The sequence below is a fragment of the Eumetopias jubatus genome, unplaced genomic scaffold (genome assembly GCF_037043125.1).
Source record: "Eumetopias jubatus isolate StellerSeaLion01/CBP00866 unplaced genomic scaffold, mEumJub1_p1.0 scaffold_17, whole genome shotgun sequence".
NCBI classification, from domain to species: Eukaryota; Metazoa; Chordata; class Mammalia; order Carnivora; family Otariidae; genus Eumetopias; species Eumetopias jubatus.
The window spans coordinates 30,022,992-30,035,273 of NW_028274823.1; positions in this window are offsets into that span (position 1 = coordinate 30,022,992).

The following is a 12,282-nucleotide window of genomic DNA, read 5'->3' on the forward strand; positions in this document are numbered from 1 at the left end:
TCTGCACAATAAAAATCTCATGTGGTTTCTGCCTGCCAAGCAGACTAAACAAGATGATGGTTCTGTTAAAACATATACGCGTGAAATATTTCGCTTTTAGGAATTTTGTTACGACAACCTCTGGAGGCAAACAAACACAACAGCACTAGCTCTTACCTGGCAAGCGTTGCAATGTTTGCCCATCTCATGTCTAAACAGTCTCTTCAATTTGGGCCATTTCGGTGAAGGATGTTATCCACAGGTAAATGAATTACAAATATATTTTATTGTAGGACTGGAATAAGTGCTAGAAGCACTACAGCAGAGTAAAACAAGGGCAACACTCAAAGGATAAGGAGGGAGTGAAATGCAGCTGGGACAACAGTGATGTGCATATCCTGTGCATTCTGCTTCTCAGCTGTAAAATGCACCTACTTCACCAAACCATGCCACGGATTAAATGAGACAATGGATGTGAACATGCTTTGTGAATTACTAAGTATAAGGTAACATCATCCATATTATGATGTAAGGATATCATTTTGAGTGGGTATTTGTGTTTTTACTGCCAGTCCTGTTTTGAACGGGAAAGGACAGCCACGTTTCATACCTACTAAAAAACCTCTTTTTTCCCTAAGTACAAAAGTAATACAGAGCCTCACAGTATAAAATAAACATAACAACCCAGAAGTAAATAGGATGACAAGTGGAAGTTCCCCTTTACCTTCTGCCACAAATCCTACTCCTCTATTAACATAGTATGAATTCTTTCAAGAGATTCTTTTAAAATGCATCTGAATAATTTAAAATAAACCTATTAGAACTCTATCAGATGTATCGCAACCCCCACCACCACTTGACAGAATGTCATTGCTTCTCATTGGATAAGATCCTCACCACTAAACCCTTTGCAGAAGCAGAGATGCCTCTAACTCCTAACCCTGCTTCATTAATTAAACTCATTAAAATTTGCAACAGCTTCCTGGCCCTTGAGAATATTCACAGTCATGTAAAAAGGAGACCCTGCCATTAAGTGTTAGAATCATTAAAAAAAATCACTTTGTATATATCAACTCTTCAATTTTTTACAAAGACCCTATTAGGTAGGTAGGATTATTAGTCTCATTTTATAAAGATGAAAAATCTGAAGCACAGAAAGGTTCAGTGGCTTCTCACATACTGGTAAGTGGCAGTCTATACTTTAAAGCCCGTGTGGCTGATCCTCATGCAGGGCTTTTGGGAAGCATGAACATAGCCACAGGCACTGAATGCCAATGTTTCTCCACAGCCACACGCAATGAAACCCCCAGTGACTTAAAAAAGACAGACTCCAGGATGCTTGGGTGGCTCAGTTGGTTGAGTGTCTGACTCTTGATCTCAGTTCTGGTCTTGATCTCAGGGTCATGAGTTCAAGCCCTGCATTGGGCTCCAAGCTGGGCATGAAGCCTACATTAAAAAAAAAAAAAAAAAAAAAAAAAAAGGCAGATTCCTACGCTTCAATCCAGACCTATGGAATCAGTAGTATGAAACCCTCCACTTTAAGACTTTACTAAAGACATTTTTTCATTGTGCTAAAATATATATAACATAAAAACTTACCATTTTGACTGTTTCCAAGTGTATAGTTCAGTGGCATTAAGTACGTTCAGAATAATGTGAATTCACACTATTGTGAATGTACTTAACTATCACTACCATCCATCTCCAGAACTTTTTCATCATCCCAAACTAAAACTCTGTACCCATTAAACAACTCCCAATGCCCGTCCCACAGTCCCTGGTAACCCCCATTCTATTTTCTGTCTCTACAAATTTACCTATTCTAGATATCTCACATGATTGGAATCACACAATATTTGTCCTTTTGTCACTCAGCACAATGTCTTCAAGGTTCATCCATGTTGTAGTATGTGTCAGAATTTCATTCCGTTTTTAAGGTGGAATGCCGTTCCTCTGTATGTATAGACCACATTTTGTGTATCCATTCATCCATCAGTGGATACTTGGGTTGCATCCACCTTTTGGCTACCGTGAATAATGCTGCTATGAACATGGGTGTGCAGATATCTCTTCAAGATCCTGCTTTCAATTCTATGGGGCGTATACCCAGAAGTGGACTTGCTGGATCAAAGGGTAATTCTATGTTTAGTTTTTTAAGGAACCATCATAACCAACCCTGTTTTCCTCAGCGGCTGCACCATTTTACATTCTCACCAGCAATGCATGAGCTTCTAATTTCTCCACATACCCTCCACCACTTGTTATTTTCTGTTTTTTCCCCCCTCAGTGTTATAATAGCCATCCAAAGGGGTGTAACACGATCCTCCACTTGACTGTCACTCATACCAAAGTCTGAGAATTGCTAGTCTTTAGAAATCTTAGCATCGGAAAGAGAAGAGGCAGTGAGCCTTCTAAGTCTGAGAAGCAAAGCATGGATTCGGGTACCCGTGTCATCATCAATAGTAGATTGACTGGGAAAGCTTGACCATTCCCCAAATGAAAAAAAAAAAATTTTAAGGAATAGCCTTAGACCACTGGCTGAGGAGCTGGTAGGTGGAAGAGAAAAAGGGAGATAGTTCTGACCTTGACAGCTACACTGAGCTGGGCCAAAGCAAAGAAAAAAGTCCTTCAAACCAAAGAGTTTTCCATAGCAGCCTTGAGCAGTGCTTGGAAATAACATATAACATTTAGCCACCCCGTCCACTAAGGGGAAAAAAGTTTGTTTCTGGCAACGTCTGGCTGAGTTGATGAGGCCCTGCCAACATGGCGAGGGAAATGGATGCCGTTTATGAAAGAGAGGGCGAAAGAAGGCAAGGGAGGAGTCGACCCATAAAGGGGGGAACGGTGAGCCTATGACCTTGGGTTTCCCTCCACCTGAAAGCTTCCTTAATAGGTTCATACTCACATAATTTTTGATGGAAATAATGCACTGGTTAACAAGCGGGACCCAGGTTTTCAAGTGATGAAATTATGCCCCCTAGTGGTTGTTTTCTAGGACATTCTAGTCATTAAAGATGTGCAGGTGAAGGTGAGGAAGGCAAGGAGGTAACAGTTTTAACTTAGTTCACTATAGGGGACGATTCAGAAAATATTCCCCTCAACCCTACTTCCAGTGGTAATCTGCGTGATGCTGGCAGGACCTTCAGTAATGGAGAGTAACTGACATCAGTTGCATTTCGAGTGCTTCCATATCATATTGCGCTCTTCTGGACAACAAAGGTCCGTTTTACTATTGTTGTTACTATTATCACTATTCTCATGTAAAGAGTAAAGGAACAGAGGCTCAGAGAGATTAAGTGACTTTTCCAAGGCCATGGGCTCCGCTCTTGAGCCACAGCTCTTCTCAACATGTAAACACGTAAGAACATACTGGAAAAGAAACAGTAAAATCATTAGAAGAAAAATCCGTTATCTCCTTACTTGAGTTCCCTACCATGGCGAGGGGGAAGCAGAGATATACACTAGAAAACAATTTTATGTACTTTTTGTACCATACAAATAATAAAATTATGAAGAAAAAGGAAAGAGGGCGCCTGGGTGGCTCAGATGGTTGGGCGAGTGCCTTCGGCTCAGGTCATGATCTCAGTGTCCTGGGATCGAGTCCCGGGTTCCGCTCTCTGCTCAGCGGGGAATCTGCTTCTCTCTCTGTGCTCATGTGCTCCCTCTCTCTCTCTCTCAAACAAATAAATCAATAAAATATTTAAAGAAAAAATAAAAAGGAAATAAAAGAAAAAAATTATTCATAATCCCACCATACAGAGCTATTCAGTCTTTGCATTTGGGTGATAGTTATCTAAGACTTCTTACCACACATACATATAGCAGTAAAGAAACAAGAATCTTTTTTGTTGTTGTTCATTGAGGCATTGTATTTGTATGTATGTAGTACATCCCAATAAAGGAATCTCAGGATTTTCTGTCCTATCTGTTTTAGCGTTGCTTCCTCTTGGTCTATGATGACAGCTGAGGTCATCAGCACAGTGAAACCAAACTGATGGGACGAGAGCAGATTGTTCTGTCATTTTTCTAACATCACTGAATTGCATACCAAATCTGGGGTCGATCACTCCACACTTGTTTAACCTGAGCGTAGGTTCACAACGATTCCCCCAGCTCTGTGATAATTAATGGTTTCACATTGACCCACGTAAGCATGCTTCAGCATCAGTTAGAAATGCCTTTGGAGCACAGCCTAAATAAGAGCCTACTGTTTGCCTCTCTTCTCAGCAGTGTTGATGCCCTTGAGAGCAGAGCGTTGGCCAGGATGTTCACAAATGCCATTACGGCGGTATGGAAAGATGGTGGACAGCTTTTGATAACCTACTTATCCCCTTCCCAGATCACAACACTCTTTCTAAACGCTGCTGCCTTAGACTTTTTTTTTTAGTGGGTTTATTCATAATAGTCAAATCCTGGAAAGAAGCCAAATATCCAGATGTTCATCAACCAGCTGAATGAATAATTTGTGACATATATATATTTATGCATATTATATATACATATGATTATATGCATACATATATTACATAATCTAAAATTTAGTGTTTACTATTCTCTCCTCCCCCCCCAGCCCTTGGTAACCATTGTTCTGTTTTCTTTCTCTATGAATGTGACTCTTCTCAGTACCTCACATAAGTTAGATCATACAGTATTTGTCTTTGTGTGACTGGCTTATTTCACTCAGCATAATGTCTTCAAGGTTCATCTATGTTGTAGCATGGATCAGTACTTCATTCCTTTTAAGGTGGAGTGATATTCCATTGCATGTATATACCACATTTTGTGTATCCATTCACGCACTGATGGACAATTTGGGTTGTGCTGTTAACTTTTCAAGTTTCCTTTCTTGCCACTTGTGTAATTACAAAGCCATCAGAACATCAAGGAGTGTTACGTGCCTCATTGGTAAGCCTGGCATATGGTAATGAAAAGACAACATTAAGTGAATGCTGTGAGGAGGTTGCCTCGAGTTCTTAAATCTTTACTGAAGGCTGAAAGATTCCTATCTTAGAAGGTGCCCACCGGGCACTGCTGGAAAGAGCATTAGAGGCAACCCGGAGAGTGTTTTGTCGATCTGCAGCCAACTGTGGTACATGCTGCATGAGGCTCTGACCCGAGGAGACTGCCAGAAAAACCGTAGTTCCAGGAAGGTGTGAGTATCAGGAGGAAGCCCTAAGGAACACCTTTTCAAGTTAGAGTGGTTTAGGACAAACAAAAGTATACAGTGGGTAATCAAAATGTAGTGGCAGCTACCTGAAGAGGCAGCTGAGGTTCAACTATAACTAAGTACTCGTTCCTATCTGTGGCATGAATAGCTAGCTACATGAGTTTAAACGAATCCAGGCCCACAATAAATCATCACCCACCATGTAGTCTTCATTTTAAAGAGGGCTTCCCTCCTCGTTATCTCATTTGGTTTGGTCCTGATAACAACCAGGTGAGTCAGGCGGGGAAGGGACCACTCCCCTGACCGCAGAGCAGGACACCCAGGCCCGGAGAGGTGAAGTGATTTGAAGCATTATGGAGAGAACTGTAGCTCCCGAGACGCCAAGGTACGGAGGATGGAGGAGCAGATCCCTAACCTTTAGTGTCTGATGCAGCACAGAGTAACCTCTTCCTCCACAGGGTGTCCCTAGAGGCCACACCAGAGAAGCTCCAGGGATGGACTTCGGCCCAGCCCCAACCGCCTACCTCTTCTGTGTCTACAACACTTGCCCTCCACAGCCTCAGTGGTAAGTGTTGGCCTATGGCTGTTGTCTAAACTACGGAACGATCCCTCCCTTTCCTCCTCTGTAAAAATGCTGGGTTGGACTCTGAGGGTAACCTTTTACTTTAAGGCTATAATTAATCTCCCCAAGTCTAAGAATCCCTTCGAAAAACAACTTAACATTTTGAAATCAGGAGGTACCTTACAGTCAATGTCTGAAGAAACTTCCCTGCTACAACTTCCTCTACCCTAGCCCTCTGAAATATTATCAGATGGATGGCATCTTTGAATTAAAGAAACCACTGAGCCCCTCAGGGCATGGGAGAGAGGAAAAAGAATTGCTGGTAGGATTTTGGCTGGGCGTTTCCAGATGACTTGGATCCCGTCACCCTTCGTTGGTGAGATAGCCCTGGACTGCTCACCTAAGTCCCAAGCCCTGGCTAAAACCTCTATGTGTGAAAAGAGCTTGACCTGAAATGCCTCAGACATACACTTAAAGCTGTGCAGCTGCAATCCCCAACCAGGTACAGACCCAGAGAATGGAAAACATGTTCACACACAAGTTTGTTCCCAAATGTTCGCAGCGATATTGTTCATAACAGCCCCAAAGTGGAAACAACCCAAATGTCCACCAACTGATGAACGGATAAACAAAATGCACAAATTATTAGGTTGTTTTGGTAGACATTATGGGATAGTGAGAGCCAGCTGCCCCCCACCCCTACACCCCTACAACTTCACACACATTTCAGATCCAACTCCACCACATCTTGGGCATTTATTAGACACACTTTTATCAGTGAGTAGACATAAAATCTGTCCTGAAAGCTAATCACAGCTCTGTCCTTTCAGGGGCTCTAATCAGACCTGGCATGGCTTGTTCTAGGGAACTCCATGATCTAGAAGCAGAATTGAGTTAACCCTAAGGCTTCAGGTAAATCAAATTCTTTGACATCATAGCTGGACACAGGACCATGTTAGAATGTAGCCTCAGGAACCGTCCAGAAAGGCAAAATGAACAGAACTCAAATGTGGTATATCCATGCAAGGAATATCATTTGGCCATTAAAAGGAAGGAAATCCTGACACCTGCTACAACACGGATGAACCTTGATAACCATATGAGAAGTAAAGGAAGTCAGTCACATAAGACCACATATTGCAAGAATCCAGAATTGGAAGATCCCCAGAGACGGAAAGTAGGTTAGTGGTTGCAGGGGTTGTGGGGAGGGGGAATGGGAGTCCCTGTAAATGGGCATGGGGTTTCTTTTGGGGGTGATGAAAACGGTTGCCTAACTCTGTGTATATATTAAAAAATCACTGAATTATACATTTTAAAATAGTGAATTTTATGGTGTATAAATTGTATCTCAACAAAAATTTTTTAAAAACAAAAAAGTTGTGTAAAGAACTGTATAAGTTATAGTTCAATTAAAAAGAATAGTAAAGGGGGAGAGGGCTTTAGCAGCTTCCCTTTTTGACTCTGGAAAACTGGTCAGAGGACAGAAGACACTCCTGTGAAGCCACAGTCTCTCAGTTTCCAAAGCTTCCTGTGGGGAGACCTGCAGAACCTGGAAAGACCCCACGTTATATCTCAAGGCATCTGGCATCCTTAGATCCTCCCGAAGAGAGCACAGTGACACATGAATCCATCCTAACATAGCTGAAGAGCTGTCATGAGACACAGGGATGGGGCTTCCGAGTGACTCCAGTGGGCAGTCAGGACCAGTGGATGGAATGACAAGAAGGCAGTCTGGTCAATAAGAAGAAAGACTCCCGATGGATTGGAGCCATCTGAATACGGCATCAATGCCCAATCTGGGCTGCATTCAAGCCAGGATGGAGAAGCACCTCTGGGACCCTGTGTATTCATGTATTCCCCTAGCAGGGGACTGGATGTTCCAACTGTGACATCATAAGAGTCTATATGAAGGGGGAGGGAGGAAAACCGGAAAAAGGAAGCTGTGAAAAGAGAGAGTCAAGAGAGGGCTGTGGCCAGAATTTGTGACAGAGGCATCACTGTGAGGCAGCTCCCTCTCAGCTGGAGGTGCTGGTTTCTTAGCAGGGGGGCGATGAGATGAGGAAGGCAGAGCCGTTAGGTGACTCAGACTACAGACTGACCCTGTTTGAGGAGAAAAGTTGTTCAAAGTCAAACCCTCAAATACTATCAGAAAGTCTCGTGTAGTGATTACGTGTCAGGTCTCTGGGTTCAGCTGGTCCTGGGTTCAAATACTGATCCGTTACTCATTCGCTATGTGATCTTGGGCAAGACATTAAGATCTCTGGACCGGCGTTTACTGTTTTGTTTTGTTTTTAAGGAATAATGATAGGACCTACCTCATGACTTTGTTCTGAAGTTTGAATGAAATAAGGTAAATGAAATCCTCAGCCCTAATATATATTAACAGTAGCTGTTATAAACTGACCTAAACAAATTTAATTATGCACAAATTATTAGGTTGTTTTGGTAGACATTATGGGATAGTGAGAGCCAGCTGCCCCCCCACACACAGCTTCACACACATTTCAGATCCAATTCCACCACATCTTGGGCATTTATTAGACACACTTTTATCAGTGAGTAGACATAAAATCTGTCCTGAAAGCTAATCACAGCTCTGTCCTTTCAGGGGCTCTAATCAGACCTGGCATGGCTTATTCCAGGGAACTCCATGATCTAGAAGCAGAATTGAGTTAACCCTAAGGCTTCAAGTAAATCAAATTCTTTGACATCATAGCTGGACACAGGACCATGTTAGAATGTAGCCTCAGGAACCGTCCAGAAAGGCAAAATGAACAGAACTCAAAAAATTCTTTTTTCCTACCGTGCAAGGGTGGGGAGCAACTGTAAACTATCTTAGTCAATGTGCAGATCTTCCATACCACTGATTTTATTTTTTAAAGATTTTATTTATTTATTTATTTGAGAGAGAGAAAGTGAGCGAGAGAGCGCAAGCAGGGGGAGCTGCGAGGGAGAGGGAGAAGCAGGCTCCCCGCTGAGCAGGGAGCCCCATGTGGGGCTTAATCCCGGGACCCTGAGATCATGACCTGACCTGAAAGCAGATGCTTAACCCAATGAGCCACCCAGGCACCCCAATATAACACTGATTTTAATGATGAAAACTTATTTCTAACTGGGTTTATTAACAAGCCACATTTTTCTCCCAGTGAATACCTAATACATTTATTGAGCTAATTACAATGTTCTGGTACTAATGGGAGATATTAATGGCTGATGCCCCCACAGCAGCAGTGAATATTTGATTAAATACTAGCCAGCCACTCCTGTATATTCTCCATTAAGGCACTGACCTTCCCTAGAGCACAGTTTAAATGAGCACATAAATACTAATCACATTGTATACCACGGACATCTGAGAGCTGATTGCATTTCTCCAGCGCCCTGGTATTTCTGAAATAGAGACTTGTTTTAGTAAGAGCTAACCACCTAGGTGGTGGAATGCCTCCTATAAGCCAGTCATTCCTTTAAATCCTTTAGCTCATTGAGAATCTCACAGCAACCCTTTGAGGTGTGGGCCATGACTCCCACTTCATCAAAGAGGAAACTGAGTTTCAAAGTCAGGGAGCTATAGAACATTTGGCAGAAATAGGGTGAAGAAAAAAGAAATAGGAATCTTGCTCCCTGTAAATATGGTCCTTATCTTAGATTAGGAGCAAGAAGGAAGATTAAGTAAGTCCACCAAGCGTGGCAGAGAGCCTTCCCTTAGTAAAAAGAACCACTCATCCTGTCACATAATCTAGCACATCTCCTTTACCTCCATTTGAGTGTTAATTTCATACTTTCAATTGACTGCAGAGAGATGCACTCTCTTCCCACTGCCTGGCTGAGGACCTCCAGGGTCTGTTCTTGCTGCCCTGTCCACACCCAATCCCAGACCACCTCCATCTAGAATTACAGCAAGCCAAGGGCTAGGGTTACTGCACTTAGCACTGAAAGGCTGCCTCATTCCAGCCTTTTAGAGCCAGGCAGCTAATCACTCATCACTTGCCAGTTGGCTGGTGTATTTGGGGCTTGCTTTGTTTCTACCAGGGCTGAAAACAAGCAAAGAGTGAGTGGCCATCAGGAATGGAACAGGCTGAGCAGGGCGGGAAGATATGAGTGACATGGGAATTCGGAGAACCAACATCCCCAGGGTGTTAGGGTTTGTGGGCAGGTGTGAGTGTCTCCACAACTGACATTGTGCATGTGACTAAGGGCCTGCCTGCACTCATTGTCCTGGGATTACTGAGAGCCTACTATGTGCAAGGCATTTTTAAATGGGAATGTCAGCACAGTTCCTGTCTTTAAGGGGAGCCCTTTAGCAGGGAGATAAGTGTCCTAATTTACCCCCCAATTCTCCCTCTCCTCTTTCAGTTTTCATGAAAGATACTCCCATTCACCTTCTCTCCTAGCCTTAGAACCAGAAGTCACCCCGGAGTCTCCCCCCTCCTTCACCGCTTACATCTGATAAACTGTCACATCTTATAAATGTGCTCTCCTTTTCTGTCCCATTTCCATGATCCTGGTTCATCGTTTCTCACTTGGACTAATGCAGTAGTCTCCCCACTAGTTTCCCCAACTCCAGGGTTGGCCTCCTAATCCACCCCTCCCCACTGTGGCCAGAGTGATCTCTGTAATTTAGTGCATCTGACCATTTTGTTTCTCTGCGAGAAATCCTTTGGCAGCTTCCCATGCCTGCAAAATAAAGTCTAACTCCCCATGCACTCTGTCACTCTTTCAGCAGTTGATGGGCACTTTCTCTGGGGCACCATGCTAGGGACAAGTATACAGGTGTGAACAAAACAGAAATGATCTTTGTCCTCAGGAAGCTTGCAAACTACTGGAGGAGACAAAAGAATCATGCAAAACCATGAAATAACATCATCCTGTTACAAAGAGCTGCCAAGTACAGGAACTGAGGGCTAGAAGAGAGAAACACAGTGGGTGCCTACGTGAGACCAGGCATGCAGGGAAGGGGTCTCCGAGAACTGAAGACTGAGTAGAAGGCAGTCAGGTGAAGAGTGGGCAGAGTATAAAAGAGTGTACTGTGTTTTAGAAACTCGAGGAAGGGCATGTGGCTGCACAGTGGTGAGCAAGGGGTAGAGGCACAGAGAGTTTTGGGAGGTCACAGGGCTCAGACCATGCCTTGCAGGCCACGGGGAAGAGTCTGGATTTCACTCTAGTACACTGGGAAGCCACTGAAGGCTTTTAAGCAGTACATAACTCGGTCTGACTTACATTTTCAGAAGATCACTCTGGTGACTACATGAAAAATGGTCAGAGGGACACAAGAATAGAAGTAATATTATGTGCTGATTTGTGTCCCCCCTCCCAATTCATATGTTGAAGTGCTAATCCCAATACCTCAGATCGTGACTTTATTTGGTTATTAAGTTAAAGTGAGTTCATTAGGGTGAGCCCTAATCCACTATGACTGGTATCCTTATAAGAAGAGGAGATTAGGTCACAGATACACAGGCATGAAGGGAAGACCATGTGAAGACAGGGAGAAAGGCCTCAGAAGAAATCACCCCTGCCAACACCACGATCTTAAACTTCCAGCCTCCAGAATTGTGCGAAAATAAATTTGTATTGTGTAAGCCACTGATCTGTGGTACTTTGTTAGGGCAGCCTGAGCAGACTACCACAGATGGGATGTCTACTTAAGAGGCCATTGAAGAAGCCAGGCTGGGAAGAAGAGGATGGTGGTGGCTCGTTCCAGAGGAGAGGACTAGGAGACGCAGCAAACTGGATGGGCTGCAGAGGGAGCTTAAAGCACAACCTACCTACAGAACTCGATGACACTCTAGATGTGGGGTGAGGGAGACAAAGGGAGACTGAGCAGGGGGAGGGGTGGTGCCCTTGACTGAGAAGGGGAAGGACTAAGGAGAAATAGGGGTGGGAAGGAAGCAAGGCTCCTTGTCAGACCTCCACGGAACAGGGAGTTCCGTGTTCTCAGTGACAATGAAGATAACTTTGGCTGCCCCCACCATCCAAAATAAATTAAGTAACCAAACACAGGGTTTTTAAAGAATTAATAGGCTTTAGTTTTTAGGACATTTTCAGATTTACAGAAAAATTGAACAGATAGTACCCCTTTACCTGTCTCCTCTGCAGTTTCCCTTACTACCCCAATGTAAACTTTAAAGCCAAAGGAAATTGTTCCTAGAGTCAAAACAAAACCTATGCATATCTACCTATTTCTCCCACAACACAGAGGGAAGATTTCAATGTGGGAAGAACTCATAGTGACACGAGTGAGCACCACTTGTCCCCAGTAATCTTTTAACCCTCTCTCCCACCAACTTCCCACTTTTCCTTTTACAGAAACGGTTTTACTTCACTTACCCCAAGTTTTCTGGAGAAAGCAAATAGATCGTGTCAGTGCACCCCCCCCAAGACAGAAATGGAGGGCCTGAGAAATTACATGATTTCTCCAAGGTCATACAGTCAGTTCATGACAAAACCTTGAGTAGAACCTATTTGTTGAACACAACAAATATAATAACACAGGGTATGTAATGTGAGGATGCTGCAGGAGCGACAAGAATTCTAACAGCTTAAAAAGACCCAGTTGCTACTTAAATGGAATTCT